At 40.1% G+C, this 12,039-nt stretch overlaps 1 protein-coding gene across 1 annotated transcript in view; it reads left to right on the plus strand.

The window, feature by feature from the left end:
- The first annotated feature begins 875 nt into the window (after window positions 1–875).
- The window catches only part of RNF144B (ring finger protein 144B), a 95,657-nt gene continuing 84,493 nt past the window's right edge, over window positions 876–12,039 (plus strand). The window contains exon 1 of the mRNA XM_056331705.1: window positions 876–895. The gene's annotated coding sequence lies outside the window, so the exon portion shown is untranslated. The remainder of the gene's footprint in view (window positions 896–12,039) is intronic.

Below are 12,039 nucleotides of genomic sequence, written 5' to 3' on the forward strand. Positions count from 1 at the left end.
TCTATAGGTTTTGATACAGTTGGTAACTTAGAGTTAATGCATTTTCAGACTCATTGTAAATGGAAAACGTTTCCAGGGTATTACTACTTTGCATTAGGACAAGTTTGCACTTAGATCTGAAGTCAGGCTGCGGAGTGAAAACTGGTGGTTTTCCACGTGCATTGGGTGTCGCTAGTGGCAACCTGTGCTTAAAAAAAAAAATACACCAACCAACCAAAAACGAGAAAAGGGAAAACTTGCAGCTTTCTAATAATTTAAGGTGACCTGGTCGACATAACTTGACATTTTCCAGAAGGCAAGAGGCTCTTCCCAGACCGAGATTCCTTGCCGCCCCCCGCCGCCCGGTGGCTGTGGGACTGCCCCGATCCTGCTCGGGAGATGTAACGGGAATTCGCGGCTGTGGGCGGCAGCGGTCGCTCACTCGCCCCGGGCGCGGCCTCGGCCGCCCGGGCCCCCCCTGCCCCCGGCTCTGCCCGGGGCCGCCGGTCGCTCGGCGCGCTGCGGGCACTGGCCGCGGGCTCCTCGGCCAGGAGGCCGGTGCGAGGCGAGGGGAGGAGAGCGGCAGCCCCGTCCGCCCGTCTGCCGTTCCCGCTGTCCCACCCGCGCCGCATCCCGGGGCAGGCCGCCGCCTGGCTGAGCACGGCGAGGGGCAAAGGTAGGGAACGGCGGGCGGGGGTTGCCCCGAGCGGCCGCCGAGGTCCGGCAGCGGGAGCGCCACGCTCCCGGCGCTGTCGCCTCGCGTTTTCCCGGGCGGCCCGGGGCTGTCCCTGAGCGCCGACGGGCACCTGCAAAAGGGAGGGCGGGAGCTGAGCCCGCTTCTCTCCTAGCCCGAAGCCAGGCAGGCCAGTGCTGCCCCGGGGTATGAGTGTTCCGTGCGTTACCTTCAGCAAAAGAGGTGAGTTTTCCCCAGGTTTGGAGTTTTCCTGCGGTTCTACGCGGCTCTGGGAGCTTGTGATTGCAGGTTTGCTCGACGGTTTGCTCCAGGATAGTGTGGCAAAGGTAGTCAGTGAGGGGTTAATTTTGCATGCTTATAAGTGATGTTCTGAAGCCTAATTAAGGTTTTAATTTTTTGAGATATCATTCATTTAAACATGTACTTTCTGTAATGTTTGTGGGTGTTTTGAGGTATTTTTCTCATACCTTTTCTCTAGGTATGCTTTTCCATGTGTGAGGTGCAAGTACAACCCTAGAAAAGCTAAGCCGTGAAGAGACTACTTCTGTGAACAAAATTTGCACTTTTCAGATTTGAGCCCTTAGTATTTTTTCTGAAGTAACATAAACTAGATATAGAAACAAACATGAAAGTCTCCAAGTAGTCGCAGTCCATAGTTAAAACAATTACATTTATTATCTAGAAAAAGAAATTCCAGCTAAAGTTGTTTAAGGGTTTAGACATCTGCCTGTTACATCCAAGCTACTTAAAATTCCAGGGCCTGCCTTGTGAATTCTGTATGAATCATGTCTTATTTTTAAATGAATGGAATTTCATACTGAAAATATTCATGGCGTATTAAAGCAATACCCATGGCCTGGCTTAGACTAACAAAATCCAGAAAATTCAGCATGGAAGAAAAGCATTTATCCTTATTTCACCTCTGTATCCTGGTTTTCTAGTCATTTCTCCTCACGAATTACATAGTTACTCATTGTTGACCCTTCCAGGGCTTTAGGTTTGGTGAAGTGAGAAAATGCCAGGTGGTTAGGTTCTGCTCCCAGTTACTTCAGACTTTACACCACGGTAACAGTATTTGTTTCAGAGCTGTTGCTATAGTTTACCTGACTGTAATTGGATACTGAATTTGTTCAGTAACTTCTCTTATATTTTGTGACTTTGTCAGCTCAAGTCAGGCTTTTAATACAGAGTCTGTATATGAATTGGATAATGCACAATTTAACTGATTGTCCTCTTTAATAGAACTTACAGAACTGGAAATATAGATGTAATACATGTTTTTAGTAGAGGCAAGAAACCACAGCGCTGTTTTGTGTGGCTAAAAGCAATAAGCATTCAGTTCTGATGACCTTTTTAGTGGAAATTCTGATACGACAGAACTGAAAGCTTTAGGGAAACTTTTATGTGTACACACATAAATAACATTGTGAAGTCAGGATGAGAAGGACTTTTAAAGTTAAAAAAAGTCATAAGGAATTCCAGTAATGACATTCTGAAATAGAGACAGCTTAAATATAGGAAGCTTGTATTTTCCTCTCTGGTGGCTGGACCTCAGAGGCTTCATAGATTTTTGCATCTAACTTCCTCTCAGTGTGAGGTGGGCTCCACCATGGTCTAGGACCCCCAAGGAGAGCTGAGGTCTGCAGAGAGCTGCAGGGGTTTAGCATGGGACAGAAGATTTACTATTTTATGTCAAGTTCTTGGTTTGGGCCTGTTCTATGTTAATGCATCTTAGGGGGCATTTAGCTGAAGTTTGCTTGCAGTGTAAGAACCTAGAAAGACACATTTTAAATTATAAAAGTCTGTAAAAGGAAAATGCCTCATATTTTTTATTATGCAGAAATTTGATGTCTAAATATTAGTGAATAGAAATCAATTGGCAAAAACTTACTTAAATACTATCGCAATAGTTTTAAGTGGAAACAGAATTGGTAATGCTTCAACTATCACTTTTGATAGCAGTGCTCTTATTTTGGAGAAAATACATGGTTTGAGGCCTAACTTTGAATGCAAGACTCAAAGAACTGTTGGTCATGTGAAGGGGAAAGTTAAGGTAAATATTCTGAAGTCTCTGCAGCCTAATCTAAATGTTATACAAAGTTTAAAAGTTTTTTTAGTAATGAATTCTGTCACTACATTTCTTCACCGTGCTGCTTTTTCATGTATCATTTTTCCAAGTAAGATTCAATTGATGCCTCTCGTTTAAAGTTTGGAGCATGATAGATTTGTGCTGACATACATGCATTACATAATTCCAAGAGGGTGTCCATATGCAGAAACAATTAAGGAAAAGTGTAAAAGGGAGAGTACATTTAGGCTGAGAAGACTGAATCATTCACCACTTCTTCCAATGGATGTAGCTGGCTGAAGAAGCCCACAATTTTGAAATGTGCCATTGTATAGTGCATTCAAATGATGTGGAAAGGTTTGAAAGCCCTGAAACTAATCATTCCTGAATAGCAGCTGTGGACATTGTGATAAAAATTGCTTCCTTACAAGAGGTTAAAATAAAGAGTGTGCCTTGGTAATTACCAGATAAAGCAGCCTGGCTTGCAGGAATTACAGTAGGTAAGAGAAAATTCCTCATGTTAAAACATTAGGTGGATGATATTGTGCCCAACAAGCAGGAATGAAATTCAGGAGCATTCATTGCCTTGATATGGTCTAAAGGAACAGAGATGGTGGCATAGAGTGATCAGAGATGCTGCCATGCAAAAGGGAAAGTGGCTGGATGTTTACTGGGAAGGCTGCAGTCGGTTCTGTAGAATTGCAGTTGTCCATAATTTTACTCCCAGGACATCGCCCGTTCTTTGTGGAGGAAGACACTGATTTAAACCTGCTGATCTTGAGCAGCTGCTCAACTTGTTAGTTTTCTGTACAGGAGAGAAGCTTGTAGTTGTAGATTTTATTGCTCCTTTAAACATCATATTTCAGTCTTTTTCTCATGACCATAACAGAAATAGATTCTGAAATCTTCCTAGTACAAAGTAGTGTATTTACATGTTGATGGATTTTAGAAAACATTTGCTCAAGATTTAAGTGTGTCTTACCAAATATTGCTTAAATTTTCATCTTTGAGTAAGTGGAAGGACTTTTCACCTGTGAAACTAGAAGACAAGTTTCCAGCCCTGTGTGTATGAATTTAATAGTCACCTCCTGTGTCATCAAAGAAAAATTAGTGAAGGTTTCTGTACCTGGTTTTTGTAGGTATAATATGAAGAAAATAATTAGAGGGATATGCTGATGCTTGCTCAAAAAAAATGAAACACTCTGTGATAGCTAGTGAACGGAAGCTATATAAGTTCTCAAAATGTTTAGTGGAATTTTAAGTAATTCCTATAAAGTTGGGCTAAGCCTTCCTGGTCAAAATATCCAGACATGAGAGTATCCACTTATATGGAAGTTAGTACTTTAGTTATTGTATTTATTTTGCAGATAGTGTCAAGATGCTATTTTACTTGAATGTAATCCTAAAAATTAGATTGCTCTGTAAAATACTTCGGTACAGCAATCCCCGTACAAGTCAGAATTACTGCAAGGGTGTCACAGAAGGCAGAATTTGAATACTGAATTGCCTGAGGATGAGTGATACCATTTCTGAAACATGTACATTACAAATAGGCATTCCAGGAATAGCATCACATCGCTACCCACATGCATCTGTGGGTAGTTGAGCTTTTTCAGAAAATTCACAGGCTAGCTACTTAATATTCATCCCTCGATTACATATGTAACAGTGTAAATACTTGGTGATAGAAGAGCTCATAAACTAGTTGGAAACCTTTTTTTTTTGTTGTCTCACCTTTTCCTCTATCCCATCCTCTTCTGTCCCATATACATATGACGTAAATAAATGAATTTCTATTAATAGAATACTGGACTTTACCAGTTGGTCTTTTTAAGTGAAACAACCTCCAAGAAGCCAAATTTGGGGTGGCTGCTCAGGTAAAATCATTCTGTGAGTTATTTTGTTGTCTGTCTCTTTCATTTTATGAGGAGTAACATAGTATGAATAGCATTTAATAGCAGAACTGCAAATAGACTACACATCTACTGATTCCCATCCATACTGCCTGGACAGTGGGAAAAAATTGGAAATTTACCACATCTTTCCTCAAAGTCAGTAGGAAAGAACAGAGTAAACTGATCAAACTGTACGTCCCACAGGACCTTTAATCACTGACAGGTGATTGTCTCCTTCAGTGGTTTTGCTGCCTGTGGAGCAGCAGCCTCACTATGCTTTACACCTGGTGTTAAGGTGAAACACCAGGTTGTGATTGGTGGCAGACAGGTGAAGGACAGAAAAAAAACATGTGTTGTACAAACATATATCCAGTATAAGCTATGTCATTGATGACTTTTCACTTCCAAACATTCTTTTCTGTGTTTGCGAACATGTTTTATTATGTGTGTTTTTCTGGCATGAAAATTGTGACAAAATTACTTGCTTCAATTTCTGAAAGCAACTTTAGAACTCAGAGTGTTTGTACTTCTCAGGATTTCAGGTAAAAACGAATGAAACAACTGTTACTGTAGTTGCCCTATTGTCAGGGCAAAGAGGTCTTAGTGAGTGTAAAGTATCCACAGATCTGATGTCTCCTCTATCCTCACTCCAGCTTTTAGGTACATTGTAAGCAGGTTCTAAGGAAGACCTTGAAATGCAAAATTAACTTTAAAGCTGGTATTTTTTTGATATGTTGGTTAAGATGATGCTTTTATAGGTTTGTGTTGAACAACTGCTTCACTTACATTTGGTTAATGATCCAGTATACGCAGAGAGATGTATTACTCCCAATAATTTTAAAGGATTTAAGAATTGGTAAAATAGGTCTTGGGTCTGTTCATATTCTGCAAAAGTTTCTGGAATGTTTCAGGTGTTACTCTTTGCAGCTTTTATAAAAATAATTTCACAAGACACCCCAAACTCTTTTCCTGGTTACAGAAGCTTTGTTGTTGCAGGTATTTGTTGTACTACTTTAGCTTACAAGAAGGTGATGCAGCATATGAAATTTCAAAATAAATATCCTAGCTTCTCCAAGTAATTATTTTATAAATAAACTGAAACTCTTGACAGTTAATATTTTTGCCAAAATTAAAACTTGGCAAAATGCTGTGATTCTATGAAATTATCTACTGCTTTTTGGAATAAAACATGCATAGTTGTGTGGACAAAAGTGTTTTTGTGGAACAGAACACATTCTCGTGCTTTTTAATAATTTGTTCCTGATACTGGAGATTAATATATGAAGATCAGACAGAAGTAGGGAGTACACAATGTAACAGCTGTGCCTTGAATTCAGTTGAGTGTTTTTGAAATAAATGGTTATGTTACGTTCTTGTTATAATAGCTGGTAGCCTGTAGTAGCCTGCTAAATGGAAAGTTACGTAAGAATTTGCACCATCGTCTTCTGTCTGAATGTTGCCTTTGCGTAGTCCTAACTTAATGAAATAGTCTCCTGCTGAATTTTTTCTGTTTAGTTTTAGTCCAGAGGTTGACTTTCCTGGAAAGCTTATGGGAAAATCCTTAGCCTGGCTTTGATTTAAAAAAACAAAACCCAAATCAATTATATATTTCTCCTGTTTGAAATGTAGCTGTGGAAAGAGGCTGCAGTTGTATAAACACAACTATATCATTCGGCAGTTTTAGCCTAGCCATTTCTTATTGAGTGTTTAATTACTTTGGAAATAAAAGATTGAACAAATGTTTTTAAAAATCTGGTGTCTGTTTCGAGTTTATTCTTAGTTACTTTATGCCATTTGTTTTTTGAAAAACTTGAACCCTGCTTGCTATCATGTCGTGAGGCTTGTACTGCTGTGCTTTTAAACTGCTGCGAATTGGGATGAATTCACACATACGCCGCTACCTTTGGTGGGGTGAGGCTTCCCTGAATGCTGAGTTAGGCCTTAAGAGAAATACTTATACCCATTGTGTAAAGCAGCTTTTATAATTGATGAGAATTAGACTTTTTGGTGGTGGATTGCAGCATTGATTATAAGATCCCTGACCACACATGAGCTCTGTAACCTGAATACTCTGTGAAGTTGGATGTGGTTGCCTCTTACCTCTCAGGAAAAGGTCCTGAAATCCCAATGCTATAAATACCTATGAGAGTGGTTACCTGATTTGCCTACCCAAATAAACACGGAATATTCACATACCTAAAGGTTTCTAGAGTTGTGTGCAGCATTGTAGACTTTATTAATGTGACACAGCTGATATCTCTGTAAGAAGTTTGAAAGCTTTATAGAAAATTGTAATTGCGATATTATTAGATCTGCGTGTTCCGTAAAAATTGATTTGGTCATGGAAAGTAAACGTGTCCTAAACATTAAAAATTTACTTAATTTTGATGAAAATTGGGTACAAGAGAAAGCCTGCTAAAGGCCTTCCACTGTTTTAAAGGAGTCCTGAATGAAGCTACTCTGTGAAGAAGTCTTCTCGCCCACAGGAATTGCGACCTGATGTATCCCACTGCCGCAGCTGGCTGGGGGAGTATGTGGGTTGAGTGATTCAACTGCAGAGAGTTTCTGTCTGTCACTTCTGACACAGAAATGTCAGTTCAGTTTGTAAGATTAAGCCTCTGTCTAATCCACTCTGGGCTTTGCTGGGAGGGAATACAAATACTGAAAAGTAAAGCAGGATCTAGCATTAACTATAGAAGCTAAGACTTATTAAAAACAAACGCCATGGCTCTCATCAGAGTAGGAATTTCGTTATGTCTATTGCTCCTTAAAAAGGTGGAAGTGTGCAATTTTTTTTTCTGGTGTGCTTGAGGTAACTTGCCAAGGAAGAATTTGGCCTGCAGTACGCATCAGAATGATCAGTTGGGGTGGTATAATCTATGTTTCTTCTCAGAAATCTGAGCCTGTTAGGTTACGTCTGCACAGTTATCCTTTAGAAAATGTGTTCACCTTGAGTTTTCACCAGAAGTTTTGCTTGTCTTTTCAGAGTAGTTTCTATTTCTAAACTCTACTTTAAAAAAAAAAGAAAAAGTGACCTTACTTGGCACAGAAGGTCACATACCTTAGCTTTCCATCTGACTAAGTAATTCAGCTGAAAAATGAGCTAAGCAACAGAACCATTTTTGTCATTTTTGTGAGGGCCTTACAAAAATACTTGCTTGAAATGCTTTCACTTCACACTTCTTCACAGCTACCTTCCTGCCCAGTGCTAAACACAGCCCTCTGTCTTCACTGCATTTTGTGCCTCAGAAAAAAATGAATAGCTGCCTCTGGGCTTGCATACATAGGAACATTCAGAAAAAAATATCCCAAATTAACTGCATGGACATCCTGGAATATTAATTGGAGCTAATGTCAAAACTGTATTAATGAAATCACATTAAAATCTGTTATGGATACTTTTATTTGGAAGGGACTGCCATTTGTTTAGCAGACTTCTAAACTAAATTAAACAAAAGCATTTTACAGTCACTTTTAAACTATCTATGATTTACCTAATACATTTTAAAAACTTATTCAAATTAATCTTCCTGAAGGTTATGGCTAATAAACCCTGCTAAGCTTTGGTAGGGTGATGGATGAAGTTCAAATGTCTAATTCTCTGCTCTGCTCCTCCTCAGGCTGCTGGATGGAGTAGCAGAACAGCATGTATGCTTGCTGTGCTGCTGGGGTAGTTAACAAATGGTACGTCGAAAGCAAGGACAGTGGCCTCTAACTGGGGAGTTATGAGGCACAGATTGCTTACTGTGCTGCAGCAATGGCCATCTTTGGCAGGAGGTGAGGCTGGCAGCAAAAAGGGGTAACATCTTTGGTGTTCCCAAACATCTTCAGTTGCAGGGTTTGGCAGGACTTGTGTCAGTAGCATGAGCGTCTGTGTAAATGAACTTTCTGTCTACAAACTGTGAAGTGGGAGTGTGTTCTTTTCTGGAAATCTGTGGAAAGTGAAGGTGTTAAGTTAAACTATTTAGATTTTTTTCTTTTTTTTTTTTTTTAAGTTTCTATTTTTCTGATACTGAGGGTGTGCCTTCCAAGAGAAGCTGCTGTGGAATAAGGCAGGATGTACCCAACACCTGTTGCTCCACATGCGCCTGTTTTGGGTATTATTGAATATTCTGGTTGAATGTGAAGTAGTTCATTATCCTGGAGTGTTCAACTCATTGCATGTGGAAGGAGTTACAGAGCGCTTTAATTTGCACTGTAAATTCATACCTTCAGTACAGAGTAGCTTCTTTGTGCAGATAAACTGTAAGAGTCCTTTTTCATTTATGTGTGGCCATGTATCATTGAATATCTTTCCACGCTCTTCCAGCAGTACAAAAGTCTGCTTCTCATGTTGTGGACATCCCTGACGCCAAAGATACTCCTGCAGTGAGGCCATCCTGCAGAAACTGTATGCAAGAGGAAATTTTGAATGCAGTTACTGGTGGGATAAGGTGCTCTTCCTTCTCTGGAATTATGATTAAGTTCTGTACAGATTGATTTGGATGAACATACGGAATCTTTCTCATTTATATGGTTCTGGCTAGGAACACTTGACTGCTTTTCAGACTTGGTGTGTAGTAATGCATATTAAACTCCCTTATAACCTTTTGGTAGTTACACATCACTTTTTTTCTCCTGTAATTTATTCCCAATAATCTGGAATTTTCCTGGTAGTAACCTGCAAAAAGTCCAAAAATATGACCCTTTAAAAATTCCTGATGCTTCCCAAACTAAATACTCCCTTTTGACTAACAGAACAGATCACATTCTTTGGCATGGGCTCTGCTCCTGACCTCAGAAAAACAGTCTTGAAAATTAATTCAAAGAGTTAAGAGCAGTTGGAAACGGCTTTTTTGGAAGTGCTACTGGGTGTTAATTTCAGCTTTCTTCTGAGAATACCTGGGTTTGTGCCTGGGGTTCTTCTGTCAACGGTAGTATAAGTGTTATTCATAGACTTGTAATAATTTATATTAAGTCTTTTGCTCATGTAAATGGAATGTTTCATCCTTACAGTGTATTAGCACTTTAAAATTTTATTTTTTTTTTAATAGAGGTTTTTTTTCCCCTGCTTGCATTCTGCCTCTGTCTTTGTAGAGCTGAGAACTGGCCCATTTCGCTTTTCTGTGTTGCATTTTATTCTGGCAGATATTGTATAATGTGTAAGCTTGTAGATATTTGTTTGTGCCAATTGACATTTTCACATACACTTGAAAAAGTGAAGAAAATTCTACTTCAGGATATTTTAACATGCAAATGTATATGTTATTTTAAAAGTGAATTAACTGATATTTGTTTATAGCTGATGAGGAGAGAGTGAAGGCACGGACACTGCGTATACAGTTAGTGTACATTCCTGTGGCAATAGATTTCCAGATACTTCCAGTGTACAATAAGATGAAGATGGGAAGAAAAAGAAAAATGATTGGTTTTATTTAGTAAACAGTAACGGACTAGGAAGAGCAGTCCTGTTTCTTTACTGCAGAAGTGCTGCTTTAGTGGGACCACTCTGCTAGGTCATTCATTAAACTGTCAGAAGAAGAATAATAAGAATATTGCAGAGTGGAAGGATGCAGACACCATAAACCCTACTAAAACACAAGGAAATTTCACATCTGCTGGGGTGTTCACCCACGGCAATGGGGACTGGTGTGGGTCGAATGCGCTGGTCTGTGCCCACTCGCCTCACGAGATGGAGATCCTCTCCTTCCTTACCTCCTTGGTTTGGCAATGAAGTCTCAGCCTGTGCTTCTGTGGGAGGGGATGTCCCCGTTCTCCCCCTGCACACCTATTCACACGTGTCCCCCCTTGTTTGTGCTACTGCTAGCATTTGTTAATGGCATGATTAAGTGGGTAACCAACATGGTCCAGTTGGAAAGGGATTGTGGGTTTTTTTGTCATTGTAGGATTAAGGCTCTGATCAGCTCCCAGACCTTGCAGGTCATCTGCCTACACCAGTGCTATTCTGGCACAAGTGGGAAGTCGGGTCCATCTTTTCTTTTTGGAGGGCAACATAAAATTAGGTCAGTTCTGGCTTAGAGCTATGCCCTGAGCGTGTAGCTGGATGTGATGCTGTCTGGTACAACTGCAGCTCCCACAAAAAGAATTGGATTGCTGTTATGTTTCTGTACTGATTCATACACTTCCTCTGCTCCTGGGGCAAGAGAAGTTCAGTAAACTGGTCTGATGGAAAACCGTTGTTTTTTGGAGGCTGGCAGAAGACTAAGTTTTCTGTCAGATGAGCTTGCTGGACTGTCTTATTTTGTGGCTGCACAGTTGTTGGATCTGGTGGAGAGGCAGCTAAGGAAGGGAGGGGTGAGGGGAAGGAAGCAAACAGGAGCTCTTTGCTCAGGGGAAGCCCACAGTTGCACCATATTGGAAGATGCTGGAGACGTTATATTGCATCACATCTAAAAATTGAAAATAATAAATTACAGTATGAGTAAAGTTCCAGTTCAGTGATGCTTTCTTTCCTCACAGTTCTAATTATTTGCCTTTGAATCAACAAGTTTTCTTTGACACAAAGGGAAAATGTAAAAATCAGAAATAATTTGTCATTAATAAAATAGTGTCTTTGAATCTTTTCTTTTGAATACTTCTGGGGTTTTAGCTCTGTTATGAAATATTTCTTTTTTCTGTGTCTATAAAGTCAGTCTTAATCATGGGATTTTGCAGTATCCACAGATATTAGTTGACTGTGGGCTGAAAAGCAATTGTAAAGTAGTATGAATAATAGATCTACACTTTATTTAGTGAATGAACCATTAGATTTTGACATAGTAAAAGTGGGCATATTAGAACTGTAATTAATTTTGCTATTAAAAATGTCTCCTAAAAATTGGAGCTCATACTTAGTTGTTCTGACATTTGAATACACGTATGTGTATATGACTTAGATTCCCTGAGTGTGTTAATTTCCAAAAGCTGTAAAAGGCAGGCATTGAAAAAAGTTATAGTGTGCCCTTCAGCAGTGATTACATACATGCTTGTTACTTCTTAGTCCTCTCGTGTGGTTTGTATCCTGGTTGCTTGTCCTCAGAAGACAAGTACGTGTGCTACTTTGTCCTGAGTTGCTGCCTAGGAATTAAGGGAGCTGTGATGATCCTCTGGTTTTCTATCAGCTCAAGAGATCCCACTAGTGTATGAGGGTGCACAGGAATGAATTAAAGCGCAGCTTGCAGGAAGCAGGTGGGCTGGTACAGTGTGCAGAGTGACCAAAAGCCTGCATGTGGTGATACCCTTGGGGTGGCAGGAGGGAATTTATGGCCCCCGCGGGCCCCCCTCATCCAGAATATTGGTGTCTTCAGATTTACTGAGCTCCTGCCTCTCTGTGTCCATCTCCTGGGTTTGTGCCGCTAAGCAGTGATTTATCATTTGCTGTTTTGTTATCCATTCTGTCCCCTTGGCTCTCTGACAGAAGAGCT

This window comes from Falco biarmicus, chromosome 3 (genome assembly GCF_023638135.1).
Source record: "Falco biarmicus isolate bFalBia1 chromosome 3, bFalBia1.pri, whole genome shotgun sequence".
NCBI lineage: Eukaryota > Metazoa > Chordata > Aves > Falconiformes > Falconidae > Falco > Falco biarmicus.